This window comes from Bos grunniens, chromosome 10, assembly GCF_055505025.1.
Source record: "Bos grunniens cultivar Pamir isolate PY7600 chromosome 10, Bosgru_T2T1.0, whole genome shotgun sequence".
NCBI lineage: Eukaryota > Metazoa > Chordata > Mammalia > Artiodactyla > Bovidae > Bos > Bos grunniens.
The window spans coordinates 18,519,981-18,543,875 of record NC_141174.1 but is presented as its reverse complement, the minus strand read 5'-3'; the positions used below and the strand labels follow the sequence as shown (position 1 = coordinate 18,543,875).

Genomic DNA, 23,895 nt, shown 5'->3' with positions numbered 1-23,895 from the left:
TATATACCTAATATATGACGAGTACTCTACCAGTGGCTGAGGAGCCCTAGAAATATTTCAGACTAATCTCTGCCCTAAAAAAATCTCCCAATGTAACAGGGAAATCAACACATAAACTTCAGATACAATTTAATGAGTTAAGTCTTCAAATAGAGGTTTTGCACCTATGACAAATGATATTAAAGGCAAAGAGTCAATCCACCCAAAAGTTTGGCTTAATAAAATGATCTGGCACAAAAGGAATTATTTCAACACCGATTTATGCTCAGTGGTACCTTTCTCTACCAGCCTCTAGACAACAGAAGGACATACCAAGTTTGCTCCATTTTACATTTCTAGCACATGGTACAATGCCTTGTAAAGAACAGGTATCAAATAGTTTATAAAGAAAAAATGACTTATTAAATGCATGAATTCTCTCTTTTTTCCCCATAGGAATTAAAGTTATAGTACCTTGAAAGTAAAAATTCTTAAGATTTTTTATTCAAAAATAATTTTAAGTGTGTATATTAATCACCCAAACCTATGATATTGGAACCTGGATACATATGCCTCTTTTGAAAAGCAAAATAAATTCACCATCGACAATCCCAAGAGTGGTGTTCCTGAATAAAAAGACTAGCAGCAATTAATATTCTTTTTTTAAAAAATATTCTTGAAAGTACTTATTTACCAAAAACTCTTCAAAACATTTTCCATGAATTATCTCACTTAATCCTGATAACAATGCTTATGAAATGGACTATTAATATTATAATTTTATAACTAGAAAAACTAAGGTATAGAGAAGTTACTTTCAACATCACAAAACTACTAAGCAGGATTGATATTAAAAAAAAAAAATAGGCTGCATGACCCCAGACAACTCTTTCATATTTTTCTTCAACTAAATAAAGAAAAAACAAAACAGATTTTTAGCAGAACTAGGAACATTTGCTCTAATGACTCTTAAAAACACAAACAAAACAAAACAAAAAAAAAACACTAAACAAAGAGTCCTTTAGTATGTGTGCTAAACACAAATACATATAACACAGTCCCTGACCTCAAAAGCCCCATACACCAGTGCAGTAATGTAAATTAACAAGACATGTCCTTTTTTTCTTTTAAATTATTTCAATGTTAAGCTTATCTGTAATTTCTTTCTCATTTACTTTACATTTACATTATTTTTTCATTTATTTTATATTTCAATTACATTTCCAGGTATTACTACATTGAGTTTTCAGAATATATAGGAAAGGCTTATATGGTTCTAACAGAGAAGGCAATGGCAACCCACTTCAGTACTCTTGCCTGGAAAATCCCATGGACGGAGGAGCCTGGTAGGCTGCAGACCATGGGGTCATGAAGAGTCAGACATGACTGAGCAACTTCACTTTCACTTTTCACTTTCATGCACTGGAGAAGGAAATGGCAACCCACTCCAGTGTTCTTGCCTGGAGAATCCCAGGGACAGAGGAGTCTGGTGGGCTGCTGTCTATGGGGTTGCACAGAGTCGGACACAACTGAAGCGACTTAGCAGCAGCAGCAGCAGCAGCAGCAGAGTATGGTTCTAAAGTTAAATTGAGTTAAAAATTGGAAGACATTGGAAACTTACTTTATATGGACATCCACTTTCAGATAATCACATTATAAAAAACCTACAGAATAAGGAGAGTTGAAATTCATTTTCAATACATGCTCTAACAAAACAATTTCAGATGTAAGTTGCATAATATATTTTTAGCATACAATGTGTTTTACTTCATTTTTTCCTTAGCCTGATTCTAGAACAGACTATAATGCTTTTGATGTTTTACTTTCAGTTTTAACAATTATGTTAAAAAAGAACTAAATACCAAAATAACAATAGGTGCAGCAAATGCTTTTTAAATATGCCAGAAATTGACTGGGTACGTAACTACTAAAAACACTTTACATGTAGTTCATTTGATCATGATGAACTAATACAATTAAAGGAACATGGAGATTTATCTCAGCCACTTCATGGGAAATAGATGGGAAAACAGTGGAAACTGTGTCAGACTTTATTTTTCTGGGCTCCCAAATCACTACAGATGGTGACTGCAGCCATGAAATGAAAAGACGCTTACTCCTTGGAAGGAAAGTTATGAGCAACCTAGATAGCATATTCAAAAGCAGAGACATTACTTTGCCAACAAAGGTCCGTCTAGTCAAGGCTATGGTTTTTCTGTGGTCATGTATGGATGTGAGAGTTGGACTGTGAAGCTGAGCGCCCAAGAATTGATGCTTTTGAACTGTGGTGTTGGAGAAGACTCTTGAGAGTCCCTTGGACTGCATGGAGACCCAACCAGTCCATTCTGAAGGAGATCAGCCCTGGGATTTCTTTGGAAAAAATGATGCTAAAGCTGAAACTCTAATACTTTGGCCACCTCATGCAAAGAGTTGACTCATTCGACTCTGATGCTGGGAGGGATTGGGGGCAGGAGGAGAAGGGGACGACAGAGGATGAGATGGCTGGATGGCATCACTGACTCGATGGACATGAGTCTGAGTGAACTCCGGGAGTTGGTGATGGACAGGGAGGCCTGGTATGCTGCAGTTCATGGGGTCGCAAAGAGTCGGACATGACTGAGCGACTGAAATGAACTGACCTGAATCCATGATTACATTTCACATCTTTCTGCCTATATAACAAACAATAACTAAGTCTCCTTGCCATATATACCTGTTTTCAAAGGAAATCAATATTACAATGACAGAAGCCATAATAAATTATGGGTGTTAGCAGTAATTTCCCAACATCTTCAGTCTGTAACAAATTAGGTGTTTATTAAAGAGGATATATGAATATATATTACTTCTAAAACAGTACAAGAATGGGGGAAAATGTAAAAAACATAATTGGAAACACTAGCATTGTGAATTCACAGAACTAAATATAAGGCTGCTGGTTCAAAGATCTGGCTTGCCAAATTTTTTCCTATGGGTAAATGTTTGATATCCACTGAGCATTTTACACCACCTCCAAGATTAAGAGTCTTCTGCTAATTCTATGAAGATAAATGAACTCCTAGGTTATTTATGTTCCAAGTAGCTGATACTAGAGGAACAGATCAGAAAAGGGCAACTCAAGCACACTTAAGTTTTATTCAGACCTGTAACAAAGAAATTTGACATACTTTCCACACAGAAGGTGCCTATAGGAAAAAATACATATACATATTAAAAAACAAGAACCAGCATTTACCTTTTTTTAAAAACTAGAATCACTATGCCAGTTAGAATAAGTAAAAGAGGAGAGAAAATCTTCCCAATTACAAACTAAGTCCTCCTAGTCAATACTTCACTCATAAATTATCTGACTAGTTATTTTTATCATACCTGAAGATCCTCATGTCTTTCACCTCCTAATATCTTTTCAAAGGTTTCAGACCCTTTAAGACCATCCAGCCTTAGTTCTAGATGCCATCCAAAAAAAACAGATGTTGACTACCTCCTCAATACCCCCTCTTTATATATGAAATTAATAGCTCTTATAATTCCATTTCACCAAGGTCAAGTTCTGAGTGATGTGTTGCTCACAACTCCAAGCCTATGCTGCATGGCCCCAAATCCCTCCTCTCAAAAAGGTTAACAGATTATTCTTCTTTTCTCTTAATGAAATACTAATTCCTTGCTACTCAAACTGTGGTTCATAGACTGGTACCAGGAGCAGCATCCAGAAGTTTGTTAGAAATGCAAAATCCCAGGACGTTGGACCTATTGGTTCAGAATCTGCAATTTAACAAGATCCTCATGTGATTCATACACACAGAAAAATTTGAGAGGCACTGTCCTTGTTCACTCTTTTAGGATTTCTTCCTCCTGCTTTACAAGTTTCTCATTTCCTATCTGGCATATAAGGGACCAAATCCTTTTTCTTTTAAGCATGTTAAAACCCACTAAAATGAAATGAGGACTCTTTAAATAAGATCACAGAGTTCTGTATAACCTTCGTTTCATAAAAGATTGTAAACTCCATGAAGACAGGGACTTCACTGTATCCTCAAAACCAAGACAGTGCCAGGTAAATATTTGTAGAGAGAACAAATTAGACAGCAGATGTTCCCTAAAGTCCTCGAACTCTTAACTCTTTGGCTCTTGCATTTGCTATGCAAGCAAAACTCTAAGGCAAAGAAAGCTAAAATAAGAAACCATCCAAATTTGCAAAATGAAAACTATACCACTTTAAAGGATTTGATCAAGGTCACAAGACAGATTCATGATTAAGTTCATAAGGCTCAACATTTTCATCAAATCATTTTAAGTATGATTTTATTTCATTATTATTTGTTGTTGTTCAGTGGCTAAGTTGTATCCAACTCTTTGTGACCTCATGGACTGCAGCAAGCTAGACATCCCTGTCCTCCACTATAACCTGGAGCTTGCTCAAATTCATGTCCATTGAGTTGGTGATGCTATCTAACTATCTCATCCTCTGCTGCCCTTTTCTCCTTTTGCCTTCAATATTTCCCAGCATCAGGGTCTTTTCCAACGAGTTGGCTCTTCCCATCAGGTGGTCAAAGTATTAGAGCTTCAGCTTTAGCCTAAGTCCTTCCAATGAATATTCAGGGTTGATTTCCTTTAGGACTGACTGGTTTGATCTCCTTGAAGTCCAAGGGACTCTCAAGAGTCTTCTTTAGCACCAATTTGAAAGCATCAATTCTTCAGCACTCAGGCTTTTTTATGGTCCAACTCTCATATCCATACATGACTACTGGAAAAGCCATAGCTTTGACTATACAGACCTTTGTCAGCAAAGTGATGTCTTTGCTTTTTACTATGCTGTCTAGGTTTGGCACTGTTTTTCTTCCGAGAAGCAAGTATCTTCTATTTCATGGCTGCAGTCACCATCCACAGTGATTTTGGAGCCCAAGAAGAGAAAAATCTGTCACTGATTCTACTTTTTCCCCTTCCATTTGCCATGAAGTGATGGGACAAGATGCATGATCTTAGTTTTGTGAATGCTGAGTTTTAAGCCAGCTTTTCCACTCTCCATTATTATATTTCACTCTTCATTATTATATTATAGGTCAAATAACTGTAATACTTGCTCTACATATACATCCTCCACTAACATCCAGGTAGTCAGCAAACTCAAATGTCCAGAAGAGTTGTGCACTTGGAGCTTAAAATGTACACAATGCTGGAAAGAATCTGTATATAAAAATTAAAGACTACATGGTATGACTAAGTTCTTTCAATCCTTATAAAGCTCGTGTTGAAATCAAGAATAGAAACAAAAGAATAAAGGTATTGAAAAGATTAAAAACAATCAGGAACCAGATATAGCAAAAAGATACAGAAAAGATCAGGATTAAAGTAATCAAAGGTTTCAAGGAATGAGATATAGGCAAAAGCAGTTACAAAGACAAAGAAAAATACCAACCGAAGCAGCATCCTCTTCAGCAACCTCTAATGACACATAATGAAAGAAATTTTGAGAACAAGTAAAAATCTGTGGAATATCTCCTGAAGTTAATGTACCATTTCTCCAATCTACTATAGCCTACATATCTAAATTAACAAGTAAATATCCCCTGAATCCTTAAGAGATCAATAAAAAGTAAATTAGGTTCAATATGTACTTGTTTTCTATGGCAAGTAAGTATTGGTTTGGAAATGTTTTCATCAATCTTTATGAAGATTTTCATTTAAAAAAAAAAAGTTAAACTTTTGATTCATCACCTGCCTTTTACATTTCATTTTCCCAAACTACTTTCAATGTCAGATTTAATTCAAAACAGATCACTTCATGCAAAGATTTCTATTTTAAGAAAGTTTTTCTATAAATCACTCCCTTACAAACATACAAACATACACACACACACACCCATACACACACACAGACTTAAATCAGGGTGGGCCACGACCACCAGAAAAAAGAAACCAAACAGAAATTGTAAAGGACTAATAAAACTTACTATAAAAAGTAAAGCAGCTACACTGCAAAAGAAATTATGAAGAAAAAAAAATTGGGGGAAATACCTATAATATAAAACAATATATATATGGCACCCCACTCCAGTACTCCTGCCTGGAAAATCCCATGGACGGAGGAGCCTGGTAGGCTGCGGTCCATAGGGTCGCTATGAGTCGGATACGACTGAGCAACTTCACTTTCACTTTCCTGCATTGGAGAAGGAAATGGCAACCCACTCTAGTGTTCTTGCCTGGCGAGTCCCAGGGACGGGGGAGCTTGGTGGGCTGCCATCTATGGGGTCACACAAAGTTGGACACGACTGAAGTGACTTAGCAGCAGTAGCAGCAGTATACAAGTTAATAAGAAAAAGTTAATAAGTTAACAAGTTAATAAGAAAAAGCTAGGAGCAGAAATACATGAATACACAACTGACAAAAGAAGAAACAAAACTGTAAGCACAAGATGTTCTACTTCACAAGTAGTGACCAAAGAGATGCAAATTACTATCATCTCAGATTAACAAATACTAAAAAGATAAATAATACCCAGTATTTCATAAAGCATGGGGAATCTGACATTCCTATTCATTATTTGGGACTATATTTTTAAATAGTTTATAAAAACTTTCAGGAAAATAATCATATTTTAAAATATGCCCATCCTTTGACCCAACAGTCTCATTTCTAAAAACTTGATCCTAAGTAAATGGATGTGTGCAAATATGTCTGTACAAAAGTCATTACACATGCCGAGCATATGCAGGTGTTCACTAAATATCTGATGAATAAATGAACCAGAATAGTGTTTATTATAGCAAGAATTGTTAATGATAGAAACATCGACAAATAAACCAAGACATAGCCATAGTCTGGAACCCTATGCAGCCACTGGAAAATTATAGAAACAGACCTGTAATTATTTATTAAAAATATATCTATAATACAGATGCAAAAGAAAACCAGTAAAATGTATATTCATTCCCCCCAAAAAATTAAACACAGAATTACCATGCGATCCAGCAATTCCATTACTGAGCGTATACCTAAAAGAACTGAAAGCAGGACTCACACAGATATCTGTACACCAATGTACATAGTAGCGTTAATCACAACAGCCAAAAAATGGAAACAATCCAGGTGGCCAGTAGATACTCAGAGTAGTCATATTCCTAGAGACAGAGAGCAAAATGGAGGTTGCTATGGGCTGAGGGGAGAGCAGCAAAGAAAGTTAACCCTGAATAGGTACACAGCTTCATTTTGGAAAGTTCAAGTTCTGGAGACGGATGGTGGGGATAGTTGCACAATCATGTGAATATACTGAATGCCACTGAACTGTATATTTAAAAATGGTTGAAAAAGTAAATTTTATGTTACATATATTTTGCTACAAAAAACAATAATGCAAACCATACACAACTTCTAGACTGGAATGAATACAATGCCTATTTAATATTTTTGAGTCCTACAGTCATAAAAACAAGATTTAAAACTATATATACACACAGTTTTAGTGCTAGCTAAAACTATATATATACACACAACAGTACCTTGGTTACTCCTGTTAAGAGTCATCAAGAACAGTACCAAGTGCAAATATTCTCCCTCTGAGATTCAAAGCATAGCTCTGTAAGTTACAATTCTAATAATTCTAAATAACTATAAACACTAAATCAGAGTTAAAACATGTAGTTCTCTGCTTAACTTTATAATTACTTAAGATTAAAGTCAAATAAATTCCCATGTAAATTAACTCTTTTCCTCTTCAGTGAAAAAAAATGCTAGCTATTTAGTCTGCAAACAGAATGAAGACTTTAAGAAAGAGGAAATACATGAAGTATCTGAATATGCACTAGCAAGCCACCAGAAAACTGAAGAATCAACTACTAAGATCTGAGCCTTAAAGAATATACAGTTTATGGTTAAGATAAGCAATAGGGGGAGCCAAGTCTGACATCACAGTAAATATCAAGAATAGAAAGCCAAAAGCAACCCAGCTCCTTGCATCCTCAGAGAATGGTCTAACACTGGAATAACTCAAAATATTTAGTTAAGGCATACCTAAGGAATTCATTTCATCAAGGAGTAGCAGGTACTTAAGGGCTAAATCCAAATTTAGTGCTAGCTGAAACTTTATAGAGCCCAAGAGCCAGATGTTTCCAGGTGTGGAACAGTCCTCCTGCTTAGCCAGCTGCACTCTCACCTCATGAAATGCTATCCCTGAAACACTCTATCAGTACAGAAAAGCCAGATCAACACACCCGTTCTCCAAAGGAAACCAAGTCAAAGACCCTAAACTGTGAAGTCATCTAGGGCACAGTCAGAACATAAAGAGAAAAAAAGAGAAAAACAGGAATGCATCACATGTAATATGGGTGAATACTGATTCTCATTTTTCTGTCTGTGTAATAGTGGGTGGATCATTTCACGGCAAATAGATGGGGAAACAGTGGAAACAGTGTCAGACTTTATTCTTGGGGGCTCCAAAATCACTGCAGATGGTGACTGCAGCCATGAAATTAAAAGACGTTTACTCCTTGGAAGGAAAGTTATGACCAACCTAGACAGGATATTAAAAAGCAGAGACATTACTTTGCCAACAAAGGTCCATCTAGTCAAGGCTATGGTTTTTCCAGTGGTCATGTATGGATGTGAGAGTTGGACTGTGAAGAAAGCTGAGCGCCAAAGAATTGATGCTTTTGAACTGTGGTATTGGAGAAGACTCTTGAGAGTCCCTTGGACAGCAAGGAGATCCAACCAGTCCATCCTAAAGGAGATCAGCCCTAGGTATTCATTGGAAGGACTGATGTTGAAGCTGAAACTCCAATACTTTGGCCACCTCATGCGAAAAGCTGACTCACTGGAAAAGACTTTGACACTGGGAAAGATTGAGGGCAAGAGGAGAAGGGGACGACAGAGGATGAGATGGTTGGATGGCATCACCGACTCAATGGACATGAGTTTGAGTGAACTCCAGGAGTCAGTGATGGACAGGGAGGCCCGGCGTGCTGAGGTTCATGGGGTCGCAAAGAGTCAGACACAACTGAGCGACTGAACTGAACTAAATAGTGGGTGAAGGTGGGCAGGGGTTGATCACCATCAAAAATGTTTAAAATTCACTGCTGTAGAATACTTGTACCTGAAGACCTAAGTAGGAATAGATCTGTAATGCCAACAAAATGGAAGAAAAAAAAAAAAAAAGTCCGTCTTGAGAAGAGATACACCGTGGTAACAGTCATACAATTCACACACATGTCTGAGAAAATTAACCACAATTACACATATCCATAAGAATGAATCTTTAAAAACATAATGTTGATTAGCCAAAGCAAACAAGAATATACATACAGAATGGTTCCATTTTTAGAGTTAAATAAAACTAAATGAAATATACCAACAGCACTGATAATGTTAATGTTCTTTCTCTTAAGTTGGGTGGTGGGTTCACAGGTATTGATTTTATTATATGCTTTATTATTTACATATACAGCACCATATTCTTATCTATATATCAAGTAGATCATAGTTCAGTTCAGTCGCTCAGTCGTGTCCGACTCTTTGCAACCCCATGAATCGCAGCACGCCAGGCCTCCCTGTCCATCACCAACTCCCGGAGTTCACCCAAACTGATCTCCATCGAGTCGGTGATGCCATCCAGCCATCTCATCCTCTGGCGTCCCCTTTTCCTCCTGCCCCCAATCCCTCCCAGCATCAGAGTCTTTTCCAATGAGTCAACTCTTCACATGAGGTGGCCAAAGTATTGGCGTTTCAGCTTTAGCATCATTCCTTCCAAAGAAATCCCAGGGCTGATCTCCTTCAGAATGGACTGGTTGGATCTCCTTGCAGTCCAAGGGACTCTCAAGAGTCTTCTCCAACACCACAGTTCAAAAGCATCAATTCTTCGGCGCTCAGCCTTCTTCACAGTCCAACTCTCACATCCATACATGACTACCGGAAAAACCATAGCCTTGACTAGACAGACCTTTGTTGGCAAAGTAATGTCTCTGCTTTTCAATATGCTGTCTAGGTTGCTCATAACTTTCCTTCCAAGGAGTAAGCATCTTTTAAGTTCATGGCTGCAGTAATTTTGGATCATAAGGGGAAAGGAAAACAGAAAAGGAAGGGAGAAGGAAGAAAAGGAAAGAGAAGAACAGACATCAATAATGAAACCAACATGGACCTCCTCTCTCACCCTGGAAGGGCACATAGGCTTCCATTAAATACAGGTTCCATCCTGAAACTCCACTAAAACAAAAGTTTTTCGTTTTGAAAGCATAAATCTGAAATGTAACACAAGTAGGTAACTTACCTGTCTTTGGTTTTGAAAAATTAATATAATGCCTGATGTAAAATAAGAGGAGAAAAAGTAATTTAAAAAATATTTTAATACATTAATGTTCCAATATAACCATCCTAGAATTCATATTAATAAGGAAATAGACACTTGCTCCCACACATAGAAATACCATGAACATGACAGTTACAAATGAAGATTGGCACAAATGATCTGTGTTGGGAAATCAAATACCATAAGCAGCAATGCCACTGATAATAAGATTTTCCAAAACAGTTAACAACTCTTGTTTCTGAACAAAACAAAATACAATTTGCCCTTCGTTTACTCAGTAGTTACATTCCTGGAAAACTCAGTATCTATTAAAGCCAGGCAAAAAAACACTTTGTGTTTAAGTGTAAAACCAAATTAGAATCAGATGAGTACAAACAGGTTTTTCACCCATAAGAAGGTCTGGGGAAATGTTCAAAATCCATGCACAACTGCCTCGTATCTTGTGGGATGTATGGCATTCGTGACTACTGCTCACTGAATGCCAATGCTGTACCTACCCCACCTTAATCACTGTGACAACCAAAAGTGCACCCTCAAAGATCCAAGCACAACATGGGCAGGTACTGACCCCACTGAGAACCAGTGACTTCGAGAAAGGCTGGGTCCCAGTTTAGACTCTAGACAGGCCTTATTTTTCATGACATCATGAAGCTGAATGTAAAGATAAAGTCTAACCAATTTCTAACTTTGGCAAAGGAAGAATCCTTGCACAGTGAAGAAATTTACCATCAGGGAAAATATAAAGGCAGACAAAAACCAAAGGATATTCACCCTAAATAATACTAAAACTGATACATCAAATCGAAAGTTGGTATGCCACCCATACAATGGAAATCTTTAAGGACAGTATTGCTGTTTCGGGCTTCCCTGGTGGCTCAGACAGTAATGAGGGAAACCTACGTTCAATCCCTGGGTTGGAAGATCCCCTGGAGGAGGGCATGGCAACCCACTCCAGTCTTCTTGCCTGGAGAATTCCATGGACGGAGGAGCCTGGCGGGCTACAGTCCATGGGGTCGCAAAGAGCCAGACATGACTGAGCGACTAAGCACACAGCATTGCTATTTTGCTAAAATACAACAAGCGTCACAACGGGAAAACACCCTGTAACACTCTTAAGAGTTATGATATAGGTCACAAAGCATTTTATTTAATTTTAATATTGACAGCAATACTATGAGACAGATATCATTGTTTTCTTTAAAAGTAATTTGAAAAGAATAATCTCAACAGGTGAAAGTCAAAAAGCAAGTAAACTGACAGAGACAGGACTTTAAATCCTCTGATTTCAAATACTGTGATCTTTCCCTCACTCTATCTGCTTTACAAAGGCCCAATAAAGGGCAATACAGATCAAAGGAAATTTGTCAGTCAGTACAACAAAAATGTCAACAGCAAAGGCTCAATATAAAGCTTCTACCTACTTTGATAGATGACAAACAGTTGTATTTATACTACAGATATCAGTTATTTCTCAATAATTTTAAAATGTTAAAAGTCTCATCTCACATTGAAAAAAGAAGAAAAATAATAAAGAAGTAAAATTTTAGCAATTATCATGATAAATAGTGTCTAATTATTTCCTCACATCGGAAAGATTCTGGATCAGAATACTAATGAAACCTCTACTTAAATTAAGAATCCCGCCACAGTTCAGTTCAGTCGCTCAGTCGTATCTGACTCTTTGAGACCCCATGAACCGCAGCACGCCAGGCCTCCCTGTCCATCACCAACTCCCGGAGTTCACCCAAACTCATGTCCATCGAGTTGGTGATGGCTTCCAGCCGTCTCATCCTCTGGCGTCCCCTTCTCCTCCTGCCCCCAATCCTTCCCAGCATCAGCGTCTTTTCCAATGAGTCAACTCTTCACATGAGGTGGCCAAAGTATTGGAGTTTCAGCTTCAACATCAGTCCTTCCAATGAACATCCAGGACTGATCTTCTGACAATTAAAGAGTTAACAAAGTATTTTTAAAAACTCCTTTCAGTTTGGGGAGAAATGCATAACCATTAAGATCTTATCAACTTAAGTAAAGTAGCACAAATGTAGTCATTAGATGGATGGATCAGTACTCTCTCAACATCTAAAGTTCACCTGAAAATGACTACCTGATGGGATGACATATTGAATTAGTTCTTATTATTCATGACTGGTAGATTAACTTTAAAATTCTAAATGGCCTTATGCCATGCTTCTTACTTGGTAATACACTTTCATGGTTCCAAACACCTAGACACACACCGCAGTTTACAATATAAGATAAAAATAAAAGCAAAGGCATACTCAGGGCTTGAGGTAAGAGCAAAAAGGAAGTAGTGTGTCTATAATATTATTTCAGTCAAAGAAATAAAGTAAGATCATTTATTACCAAGCGCAATCTCTCTAAACAGCAGAATAATTGATTCAGGATTCCCTTAAAAACAGTAATAGATGGTAAGCTATCAGACTCATTCCTCCACTAATTCAAAGCCAACATCCAAGAATAGTTGACATTTCTATTTTAAAAGAAAAAAATTTTAATTTACGCTTCTGAATTAATGGGTAAACTTTAACAGACTAGAGTGAAGTCTTTAGGGGTCACAATATACAAGCATATGAAAACTAAAATACAAACTGGAAGTTTGTCTAATACTTTATCCCTCTTTTTTGTGCCTCTTTCCCAAAGAAGATTTTTACCTCAGCATAACTGTGGTTGTTGAAGCCAAAACCTCTACCTCAAAACCACCCTTCTTCCCCACTCATGTACACTTTTTAAGAATATTTACTTATTTAACGAATTTTGGGCTGTGCTGGGTCTTCGTCGCTGTGCAGGCTTTTCTCTAGTGGCAGCAAGTCGGGGGCTCCTCTGTAGGTGCAGCGCGAGGACTTCTCACTGTGGTGGCTGCCCTTGTTGCAGAGCGGGATCCAGGGCACACAGCTTCAAGCAGCTGTGGCACACAGGCTCACCAGTTGCGGCTCCAGGGCTCTAGAGAACAGGCTCACCAGTTGTGGCACGTGGGCTCAGCTGCTCCGCAGCATGAGAGACCTTCCCACAAACCCTGTCTCCTGCATTGGCAAGTGGACTCCTCACCACTGAGACACCAGGGAGCCCCTCATGTATACTTTCAACACTCCATTTTCCTGACTTAAAATCCACTCCATTACAATGTCCATAATTTCTTATGATATCCACACAAACTGCACTGATTTTTTTTTATTAGTAGCTAATGTAAAGTACATGCAATAGAGCTTAAAAGAATTATCAATTACTGGAATACCACAAAGAATACAGCACCTCAGCACTTTACAATATTGAAAAAAAATTCCAATTTCTCCTGAAAATTTTCCAATTCAAGGTTTCCAGGACATAGATTGAAATTCAATTTAAATGTTCCACCCACCTCGACACAAGGGTTTGTAAAAAAAAGAAAAATAACAGTAATACTAATAATAGTAAAGAAAAAATGAAAACAACAACAACAACATAATGTCCCACCTCAAAGCCTCCATATATGCCATAACCCCCAGACACATTTGCTAAAATTTCAAATAATGACTGACAAGTGTTTTGGGATAACTATATAGATACACAAATACACATACACACACACACAATACATATATGCACACTATAAATAGACATCTATCGAAATAGTGTGGATATATATATAGTGCACATGTATATAAATACATACACACGCGCGCACGTAGACATCTATTTGAGGAAGGCACGGCAACCCACTCCAGTATTCTTGCATGGAGAATCCCATGGATAGAGCAGCTTGGCAGGCTGCAGTCCACAGGGCCACAGAGAGTCGGACACAACTGGAGTGACTTAGCACACACAAGCTCATACATCTATTTATCTATCCATACTACCTAAACACAGAAAACAACAGGAAATTCTAGGACTCATTGAAAATACAATAGTTGCCATATATAAAGAACTGACTTTATGCTAGGTATCATTCTAAGAATTTAGCCACAATGGTGTGGTCACTAACCTAGAGCTGATGTCCTGGAGTGTGACCTGAAGTGGGCCTTAGGAAGGATTATTACAAACAAAGCTAGCGGAGGTGATGGAATTCCAGTTGATATTTAATATCCTAAAAGATGATGCTGTTAAAGTGCTGCACTCAGTATGTCAGCAAATTTGGAAAACTCAAGTCAGTTTTCATTCCAGTCCCAAAGAAGGGCAATGCCAAACAATACTGAAACTACCCTACAACTGTGCTCATTTCACATGCTAGCAAGGTTATGCTCAAAATCCTTCAAGACAGCCTTCAGCAGTACATGAACTGAGAAATTCCAGATGTACAAGCTAGGTTTAGAAAAGGCAGAGGAATCTCATCATGCGAGAGCACCAAGACTGCACCTCGCTGTTGAACAACCATCGACAGGAGGACACTGGAACCCACCAAAAAAAAAGATAATCCACATCCAAAGAAAGAAGAAGCCACAGCGGGATGGTAGGAGGGGCACATTCACAGTAAAACCAAATCCCATATCCACCAGGTGGGTGACCCACAGCCTGGACAACAGTATTACAAAAGAAGCTCCCACACTGCTGTGAAGATTCTGACCCCCACATTAGGCTTCCCAGTCTGGGGATCTGACAAACGGACAAGGAATTCCCAGGGAATCTGGCCTTGAGGGCCTGCGGGATTTGATTAAAGGTCTTCCAGAGGACTGGGAGAAACAGAGACTCCAGTTTTGGAGGGCACAAACAAAATTTAGCACGCACCAAGACCCAAAGGAGAGGAGCAGTGACCCCACAGGAGATGGATTCAAAACTAGCTGCTAGTTCTGGAGGATCACCTGTGGAGGTGTGGGTTGGCAGGGGCTCACCACAGGGGCAGGGGCACTGGAAGCTCCCCCTTGGCATAAACCCTCCTGGAGTTCACCATTAACCCTAACATAGAGCCCTTAGACCCCAGGGCTGGGTCCCCTCAGGCCAAACAACTACCAGGGAGGGAGTGCAATCCCAGCCAACAGCAGATGGTTGGACAGTCAACCAAGTCCAGGAAGCACAGAGAGTCCCAGGCAGGATTAAAGCCTTACTGAACAAGGCCCTGCCCACCAAACAAGACCCAGTTTTTCCCATAGCCAGTCCCTCCCATCAAGAAGCTTACACAAGCCTCTTAGCCTCAGCCATCAGAAGGCAGACAGAAGAAGAACAGTCTCACACTGGCTAATGCAAAAATCCTATTTCAGAAAGTTAATCGTGATGAAAAAGCAGAAAGTTATGTCCCAAATGAAGGGATGTGATAAAACCTCAGAAAAAAAACTAAATGGAGACAGGCAACCTTCCAGAAAAAGAATTCAGAATAATGATAGTGAAGATGATCCAGAATCTTGGGAAAAGAATGGAGGTAAAGATTGAGAAGAGGCAAGAAATGTTTATCAAAGACCTACAAGAACTAAAGAACAAACAGACAGAGAGGAATAATATACTAGAAGGAATCAATAGCAGAATAACTGAGGCAGAAGAATAGATAAATAGCCTGGAAGACAGAATGGTGGAAATCACTGCCACAGATCAGAATACAGAAAAAAGAATGAAAAGAAATAAAGACAGCCTAAGAGAACTCTGGGACAACATTAAATACACCATTTGCAGTATAGGGGTCCTGGAAGGAGAAGAGAGCGAGAAAGGACCTGAGAAAATACTTGAGAGATAACAGCTGAGAACTTCCTTAACATGGGAAAGTAAATAGTCAACCAAGTCCAGGAAGCACAGAGAGTCCCAGGCAGGATAAACCCAAGAAGGAACACACTGAGACACGTAATAATCAAACTGACAAATATTAAAGACAGAGATAAAATATTATAAGCAACAAGGAAAAAATGACAAATAACATACAAGGGAACTCCCATCAGGCTATCAGTTGATTTCTCAGCAGAAACTCTACAAGCCAGAAGGGAAAGGCATGATATATTTAAAGTGATGAAGGGGAAGAACTTAAAACCAAGAATACTCTACCCAGCAAGACTCTCTTTTAGATTTGATGGAAAAACCAAAAGCTTTCCAGACAAACAAAAGTTAAGAGAATTCAGCACCACCAAACCAGCTTTACAACAAATGCTAAAGAAACGTCCCTAGGCAGGAAACACAAGAGAAAGAAAAGACCTACAGAAAATAAACCCAAAACAAGAAAACGGTAATAGGATCATACGTATCAATCATTACCTTAAATGTAAATGGATTAAATGCACCAACCAAAGACACAGACTGGCTAGGTGGATGAAAAGATGTGCATGTAAGCACTTCGACTTACCACATCACTCTGCTTGACCCCACTGTCTGGCTATTGATTGTGAAAACTGATAAACATCTTTTCACGATCTTGATTTAGTTCAGTTCAGTTGCTCAGTCATGTCCGACTCTTCGCAACCCCATGGACTGCAGAATGCCACACTTCCCTGTACATCTCCAACTCCCAGAGCTTGCTCAAACTCATGTCCATCGAGTTAGTGATGCCATCCAACCATCCCATCCTCTGTCATCCCCTTCTCCTCCTGCCCTCAATCTTGCCCAGCATCAGGGTCTTTTCAGATGAGTCAGTTCTTTGCATCAGGTGGCCAAAGTATTGGAGTTTCAGCTTCAGCATCAGTCCTTCCAATGAATATTCAGGACTGATTTCCTTTAGGACTGACTGGTTTGATCTCCTTGCTGTCCAAAGGACTCTCAAGAGTCTTCTCCAACACCACAGTTTAAAAGCATCACTTCTTCCATGCTCAGCTTTCTTTATGGTCCAACTCTCACTATTGTGATTATGTAACTATTACTCACTTAATACCACTATATCATGATTGGTCAACAGAAACATAAGAGAATTCTGTATCACCAAAACTAGGATCTAATAGAAAAATCTGTAACCACTTTTTAAAATTCAGATGCGTATCACAATTGTGATCTTGAAACTTTCTGAAAAATACAAATGCTCAGGTATTGCTTTTTTTCTCCAGAGCTCCAAATAAGTTTCTAATGAGCATTCATGTTAAAAAAACAACTGGGCTATATGATGATCTTTTACTTTTATCTAGCTTGTTTCACTTTTCCTATTTCATATTCAGTGCTCAGAATTCATTTAGTTTATGTTCCACAATTTCTCCGTCTCTTTTTTTTAAATGTTCTTTCTCAAGCCTTTATCAAGTGTAGTACAAAAACTACAGAAGCAAAAAAGCAGAAATACGTATGTATACAAAAGATACCCGAAGAAGGAAATGGGAACCCACTCCAGCATTCTTGCCTGGGAAACCCCACAGACAGAGGAGCCTGGTTGACTACAGTCCATGGGTCACAAAGAGTCGACATGACTTAGCAACTATACAACGTATAAATATGTATTTTATATATATATATATATGTTAGAAAACTTATGAATTTTTGCCTAACTAAAAAAATTATGACATTTTGATTCTACTTGTGTTGCTTAGTATGAATAAAATGCTAGATTTCTGATTAAAAAATATATATGCAACAAGCAACAAAGGTTTACTGTACATCATGGGAACTACAGTCAATATCTCCTAATAATTATAGTGGAAAATAATTTCAAAATATTATATGTGTATTTGTATAAGTGAATCACCTTGCTGTGCACCTGAAACATTTTAAGTCAACTATGCTTCAATAAAATATGTATGTCTAAAAAAAAAGACGGCAGAGGAATCAGAGATCAAAATGCCAGCATTCATTGGATCATGGAGAAACCAAGGGAGTTCCAGAAAACATCTACTTCTGCTTCACTGACTATACTAAAGCCTTTGATTGTGTGGATCACAACAAACTATGGAAAATTCTTAAAGAGATCAGACTACCAGACCACCTTGCCTGTCTCCTGAGAAACACAGAAACCTATACATGGGTCGAGAAGCAACAGTTAGAATCAACCATGGAACAATGGATTGGTTCAAAACTAGGAAAGGAGTACAAAAACGCTACATATTGTCTCCCTGCTTACATAATTTATATGTAGAGTACATCATGCAAAATGCCAGGTTGGATCAATCACAAGCTGGAATCAAGATTGCTGGGAGAAATATCAACAACTTCAGATATACAGACGATACCACTCTAATGGCACAAAGTGAAGAGGAACTAAAGAGCCTCTTGATGAGGGTGAAAGGGGAGAGTGAAAAAGCTGGCTTGAAACTCAATATTGAAAAAACTAAGACCATGGCATCCGGTCCCATCACTTCATGGCAAATAGAAGGGGAAACAGTGGAATCATTTTATTTTTATTTTATTTTCTTGGGCTCCAAGATCACTGCAGATGGTGACTGCAGCCATTAAATTAAAAGACGCTTGCTCCTTGGAAGGAAAACTATGACAAATCTAAACAGTGTGTTGAAAAGCAGAGACATCACTGTGTCAACAAAAATCCATATAGTCAAAGCTATGGTTTGTCCAGCAGTTATGTACAGATATGAGAGTTGGATCATAAAGAAGCCTGAGCACCAAACAATGAATACTTAACTGTGGTGATGAGTCCCTGGGACTGCAAGGAGATCAAACCAGTCAACCCTAAAGGAAATCAATTCTGAATATTCACTGGAAGGACTATTGCTGAAGCTGCAGCTCCAATACTTTGGTCACCTGATACAAAGAGCCAACTCATTGGAAAAGACCTTGATGCTGGAAAAGACTGAAGGCAACAGAAGGGGGCAGCAGAGGATGAGACAGTTGTATGGCATCATTAATCAATGGACATGAACACGAGCAAACTCCAGGAGATAGTGGAGGACAGAGAAGCCTCATATACTGCCATCCATGGGGTGGCAAATAGACACAACTTAGCCACTGAACAACAAGTAAAAGGCTTCTAGTCAAAATGGTACAGTAAATTCATCCAAATAACAATTAACATATGAATGTATCAAATATATAAAAAACAATATATAGCTGGCTCAAAAAATAATATGTCTCAGGCAGTGATAAGGAACACAGATGCAAAATGATGTGAGGCTGAAGCCAGGGGCCCACTGGGTTCCTGATCTATAAACAGGCAAAGGCAGCTGGGAGTTTGGCTTCCCTGGGGATCAGGGTCTAAAAGCACTCCATTTCAAAAAGAGGACTTGGCAGAGCTAGGTCAGAGCTAAGGCTGGTTAGGGCTCCCGTGTAAAGAAAACAACAGCCAACTCCGCCTGGGGCTATGGCTGGCAGGAAATTATCCCTAGGAAGGTTGCAGGATACAGACACAGCTTCAAAATCAAGAAAGAAATCACCTGCTAGGTCTGTGACTGAGTCTGCAATATCCACAATATCACCAATATCTCTGAGGGGCAGGAACTCTAAGCCTGGTTCTAGAACTGAGATTCAGTGGCAAACGTGAAACTACTATACAAGGAGGGAGGTGAACACAGGACAGACAATGTAAGTAAGCTGAGTCTCAAGAGCAAAAAACAACTAAACCTGCTGTTACATTCTGAAGGATATTCCATTATCCATTTCCTAAATGTATAACTATTAAGATCATCTCCAGGGCTTCCGCCTACATCTCAGTATTTATAAATCTTCATTACTTAAGGTAACAAGAAGGAACCAACACTCTAAAACCTTTTCTTACTTCCCAACAAACCAATAATCATAATAATTTTAAAAGATTATTTTTTATGTAATGAAGTTACAAAAGTCAATTTCTAAACAGTAGTACCTGAAACCCCAAAACCTAGCATCCAGTTTCCCACAGTTAAAGCAAAGTGTCTTTATAACTAAATTTGTTTGCTATGTCTACACCAACTTTCAAGTGATGTAGTATCTCTCAAACTTAGCCTTCCTATTATCAACCAGACACAGGATTTTCCTACCACTAGGAAGGGAGTGGTTTCCAGCTCAAAGATGACACAATTGAAAGGTTCTGAAAGGGAATTTAAAATAGTCTCTAGAAAAAATAACTCAGAATATAAAGTGTTTTAGTAAAACAAGCATCAAATTAGTAATGCACCACTCAAATTCTAGACCTGTCTCTGCCACTAAGCAGCTGTGTGACTTTAGCTACCTAAACAAGGCTTCAGGTTCTTTATCTGTAAAGCAAAGACACTCTAAGTCTCTTAGGCTTTACTAATTATAACATTCATTCTTTTACACTTACCATAAGAATGTTTGCTAAATGCAAATTCAGCATGTACATGTTTCCTAGAGCTTCAAATAAGTTTACAAATACCAGTGATGCCTGTCCACCACTCTCTACTCCCAAAAAGTTACATAAGCAAACTTTTTTTTTTTTTTTTTTAATTTTTAAAAGAAAATCCATCCTGAACCCTCCTCCCTCCTCCCTCCCCATACCATCCCTCTGGGTCGTCCCAGTGCACCAGTCCCAAGCATCCAGCATCGTGCATTGAACCTGGACTGGCATCTCGTTTCATACATGACATTTCACATGTTTCAATGCCATTCTCCCAAATCTTGCCACCCTCTCCCTCTCCCACAGAGTCTATAAGCCTGTTCTATACATCAGTGTCTCTTTTGCTGTCTCGTATACAGGGTTATCGTTACCATCTTTCTAAATTCCATATATATGCGTTAGTATACTGTATTGGTGTTTGTCCTTCTGGCTTACTTCACTCTGTATAACAGGCTCCAGTTTCATCCACCTCATTAGAACTGATTCAAATGTATTCTTTTTAATGGCTGAGTAATACTCCATTGTGTATATGTACCACTGCTTTCTTATCCATTCATCTGCTGATGGACATCTAGGTTGCTTCCATGTCCTGGCTATTATAAACAGTGCTGCGATGAACATTGGGGTACACGTGTCTCTTTCCCTTCTGGTTTCCTCAGTGTGTATGCCCAGCAGTGGGATTGCTGGATCATAAGGCAGTTCTATTTCCAGTTTTTTAAGGAATCTCCACACTGTTCTCCATAGTGGCTGTACTAGTTTGCATTCCCACCAACAGTGTAAGAGGGTTCCCTTTTCTCCACACCCTCTCCAGCATTTATTATTTGTAGACTTTTGGATCGCAGCCATTCTGACTGGTGTGAAATGGTATCTCATAGTGGTTTTGATTTGCATTTCTCTGATAATGAGTGATGTTGAGCATCTTTTCATGTGTTTGTTAGCCATCTGTATGTCTTCTTTGGAGAAATGTCTATTTAGATCTTTGGCCCATTTTTTGATTGGGTAATTTATTTTTCTGGAGTTGAGCTGGAGGAGTTGCTTGTATATTTTTGAGATTAGTTGTTTGTCGGTTGCTTCATTTGCTATTATTTTCTCCCATTCTGAAGGCTGTCTTTTCACCTTGCTAATAGTTTCCTTTGATGTGCAGAAGCTTTTAAGTTTAATTAGGTCCCATTTGTTTATTTTTGCTTTTATAAGCAAACTCTTAAAAACAAACTACATTTTCTTTAGATATTTTCCAAAATATGTTAATATGGTGACATTTTACATGCTAAAAGTTTAACTGAGGTATAATTTATATATACTAAAATTCACTTTTGAGTGTGCACTTCTGAGTTTGAAAAACACTTAGGCATGTAACCACCACCACAAACAAGATATAGACAATGTGGACTTCCCTGGTAGCTCAGATTGGTAAAGAATCTACCTGCAATGCAGGAGATCTGGGTCTGATTCCAGACCTGGAAATCAGGTCTGGAAGATCTGGGTCTAGGGGTCTGGAAGATCCTCTGGAGGAGAAAATGGCAACCCACTCCAGTATTCTTGCCTGGATAGTTCAGTGGACAGAGGAGCCTGGTGTGCTACAGTCCACGGATCACTAAGAGTCAGACACAACTCAGTGACTAACAGACAACAGAGACCACCACAAAAAACTCCCTCCTGTCCTTTGCAGTCAAACTGTGCCCCCACACCTTGGCAACCAATAGTCAGTTTTCTGTTCCTTTAGTTATGTTTATTCTAAGATATCATTAAAATGGAATCATACAGTACCTTGCCTTTTGAGCCTGCCTTCTTTCACTTAGCATAATATCATAATGTATCTGACACCCACTCATGTTGATGTATGCACTGCCAAACAGTATTTCATTTTTATGAATGTACCAAAATTTATCAATTCACCAGGTGAGGTACATTTGGGTTTGTTTCTAGTTTGGGGTATTCACATATAGGTTTCAATGACTATAAGCTTTTATTTCACTTGAATAAATACCTAGGAGTAGAACTACTGGATCATTAAGGTAAGTGTATGTTTAACTATATATTAAGAACCTCCAGTAGTCATGTATGGATATAAGAATTGGATCATAAAGAAAGCTGAGTGATGAAGAATTGATGTTTTTGAATTGTGGTGCTGGAGAAGATGCTTAAGAATCCCTTGGACAGCAAGGAGATCAAACCAGTCAATCCTGAAGGAAATATTCATTGGAAAGACGGACACTGAAGCTGAAGCTCCAATACTTTGGCCACTTGATGTGAAGAGCTGACTCAGTGGAAAACACCCTGATACTGGGAAAGATTAAAGGCAGGAGGAGAAGGGGATGACAGAGGATGAGATGGTTGGATGGCATCACTGACTCAATGGACATGAGTCTGAGCAAACTTCAGAAGATAGTGAAGGACAGGGAAACCTGGTGTGCTGCAGTCTGTGAGGTGGCAAAGAGTCAGACATGACCTAGTGCCTGAACAACAAGAACCTGCCAAACTATTTTTCAAAAATCTGTATCAATAACGGCTTCCCAGGTGGCTTAGTGGTAATGAATCTGCCTGCTAATGCAGGAGACGTGGGTTCAATCCCTGGGTCAGGAAGGTCCCCTGGAGAAGGAAATGAAAACCAATTCCAGTATTCTTGCCTGGGAAACTCCATGGACAGAGGAGCCTGGAAGGCTATAATCCATGGGGTCACAAAAGAGTTGGTCACAATGTAGCATCTAAACAAATACCAATAATGAATATGTTTTTTAAAGGTTTAAAGGAAAAGTAAGTTTAGATCTTATGTCACAAATTTCATAGAAAGATTCTAAATAGATCCAGATATTTACCAGAGGAAAAGTATTTTCCTATGTCCTATTTATAGAAAGTAGAAGTAAACAAAGGAAGTTAATTTGATAAGTATTATTCATATTGAGAAATATCTGTACTTATCAAACAGACAAAAAAGATATTTTAAAAACTTTAAAACACGTCATGTTTGAAATCACATTCATAAGCTCTAAAGGTCATTAACTCTGTGTGCGTGTGTGTGCGCGCACGTACTTCAATCTGGCTAGAATGCAGGTTTAAACTGTCTACTTACAACGAAAGGTTCCAGGGATTTTCCTGATGGTCCAGTGACTAAGACCTGATGCTCTCAATGCAGGGGGCCTGGATTCAACCCCGATTAGAGAACTAGATCATGCATGCCACAACTAAAGATCCTGCATGCCACAACTAAAGATCCCACCTGCCACAAGAGAGATCAAAGATCCTGTGTGCCACAACCACGACATGGTGCAGCCAAATAAATAAGTAAATATTTTAAAAGAGAATAAAAGGTTCCAAGTGATTAAGTCTGCACAGATTCTGGTCATTTGGAATGTAAATGAGAAAGACACAACAAAAAAAATCTGATCTTCCCAATTCAACTTGTTCAACTGGCCATCGGAAATAATTCTTAATAAGAGAACCTGTTCATAAAACCCTCTTCTTTCTCCCTATCAATCTCCTGGTTTCATGCTCTCATTTTTTGTGTGGCCACACTGTG

The 23,895-nt window shown here is 38.6% G+C and overlaps 1 protein-coding gene across 49 annotated transcripts in view; it reads right to left on the bottom strand.

Annotated features, from left to right (window-relative positions):
* The window catches only part of NUMB (NUMB endocytic adaptor protein), a 161,808-nt gene that overhangs the window by 116,390 nt on the left and 21,523 nt on the right, over positions 1-23,895 (bottom strand). For 2 of the 49 annotated variants that reach the window (XM_086319840.1, XM_086319838.1), the window contains exon 2: positions 1,601-1,643. The exons of the other annotated variants lie outside the window; for them this stretch is intronic. The gene's annotated coding sequence lies outside the window, so the exon portion shown is untranslated. The remainder of the gene's footprint in view (positions 1-1,600; positions 1,644-23,895) is intronic. 49 annotated transcript variants of the gene reach the window in all.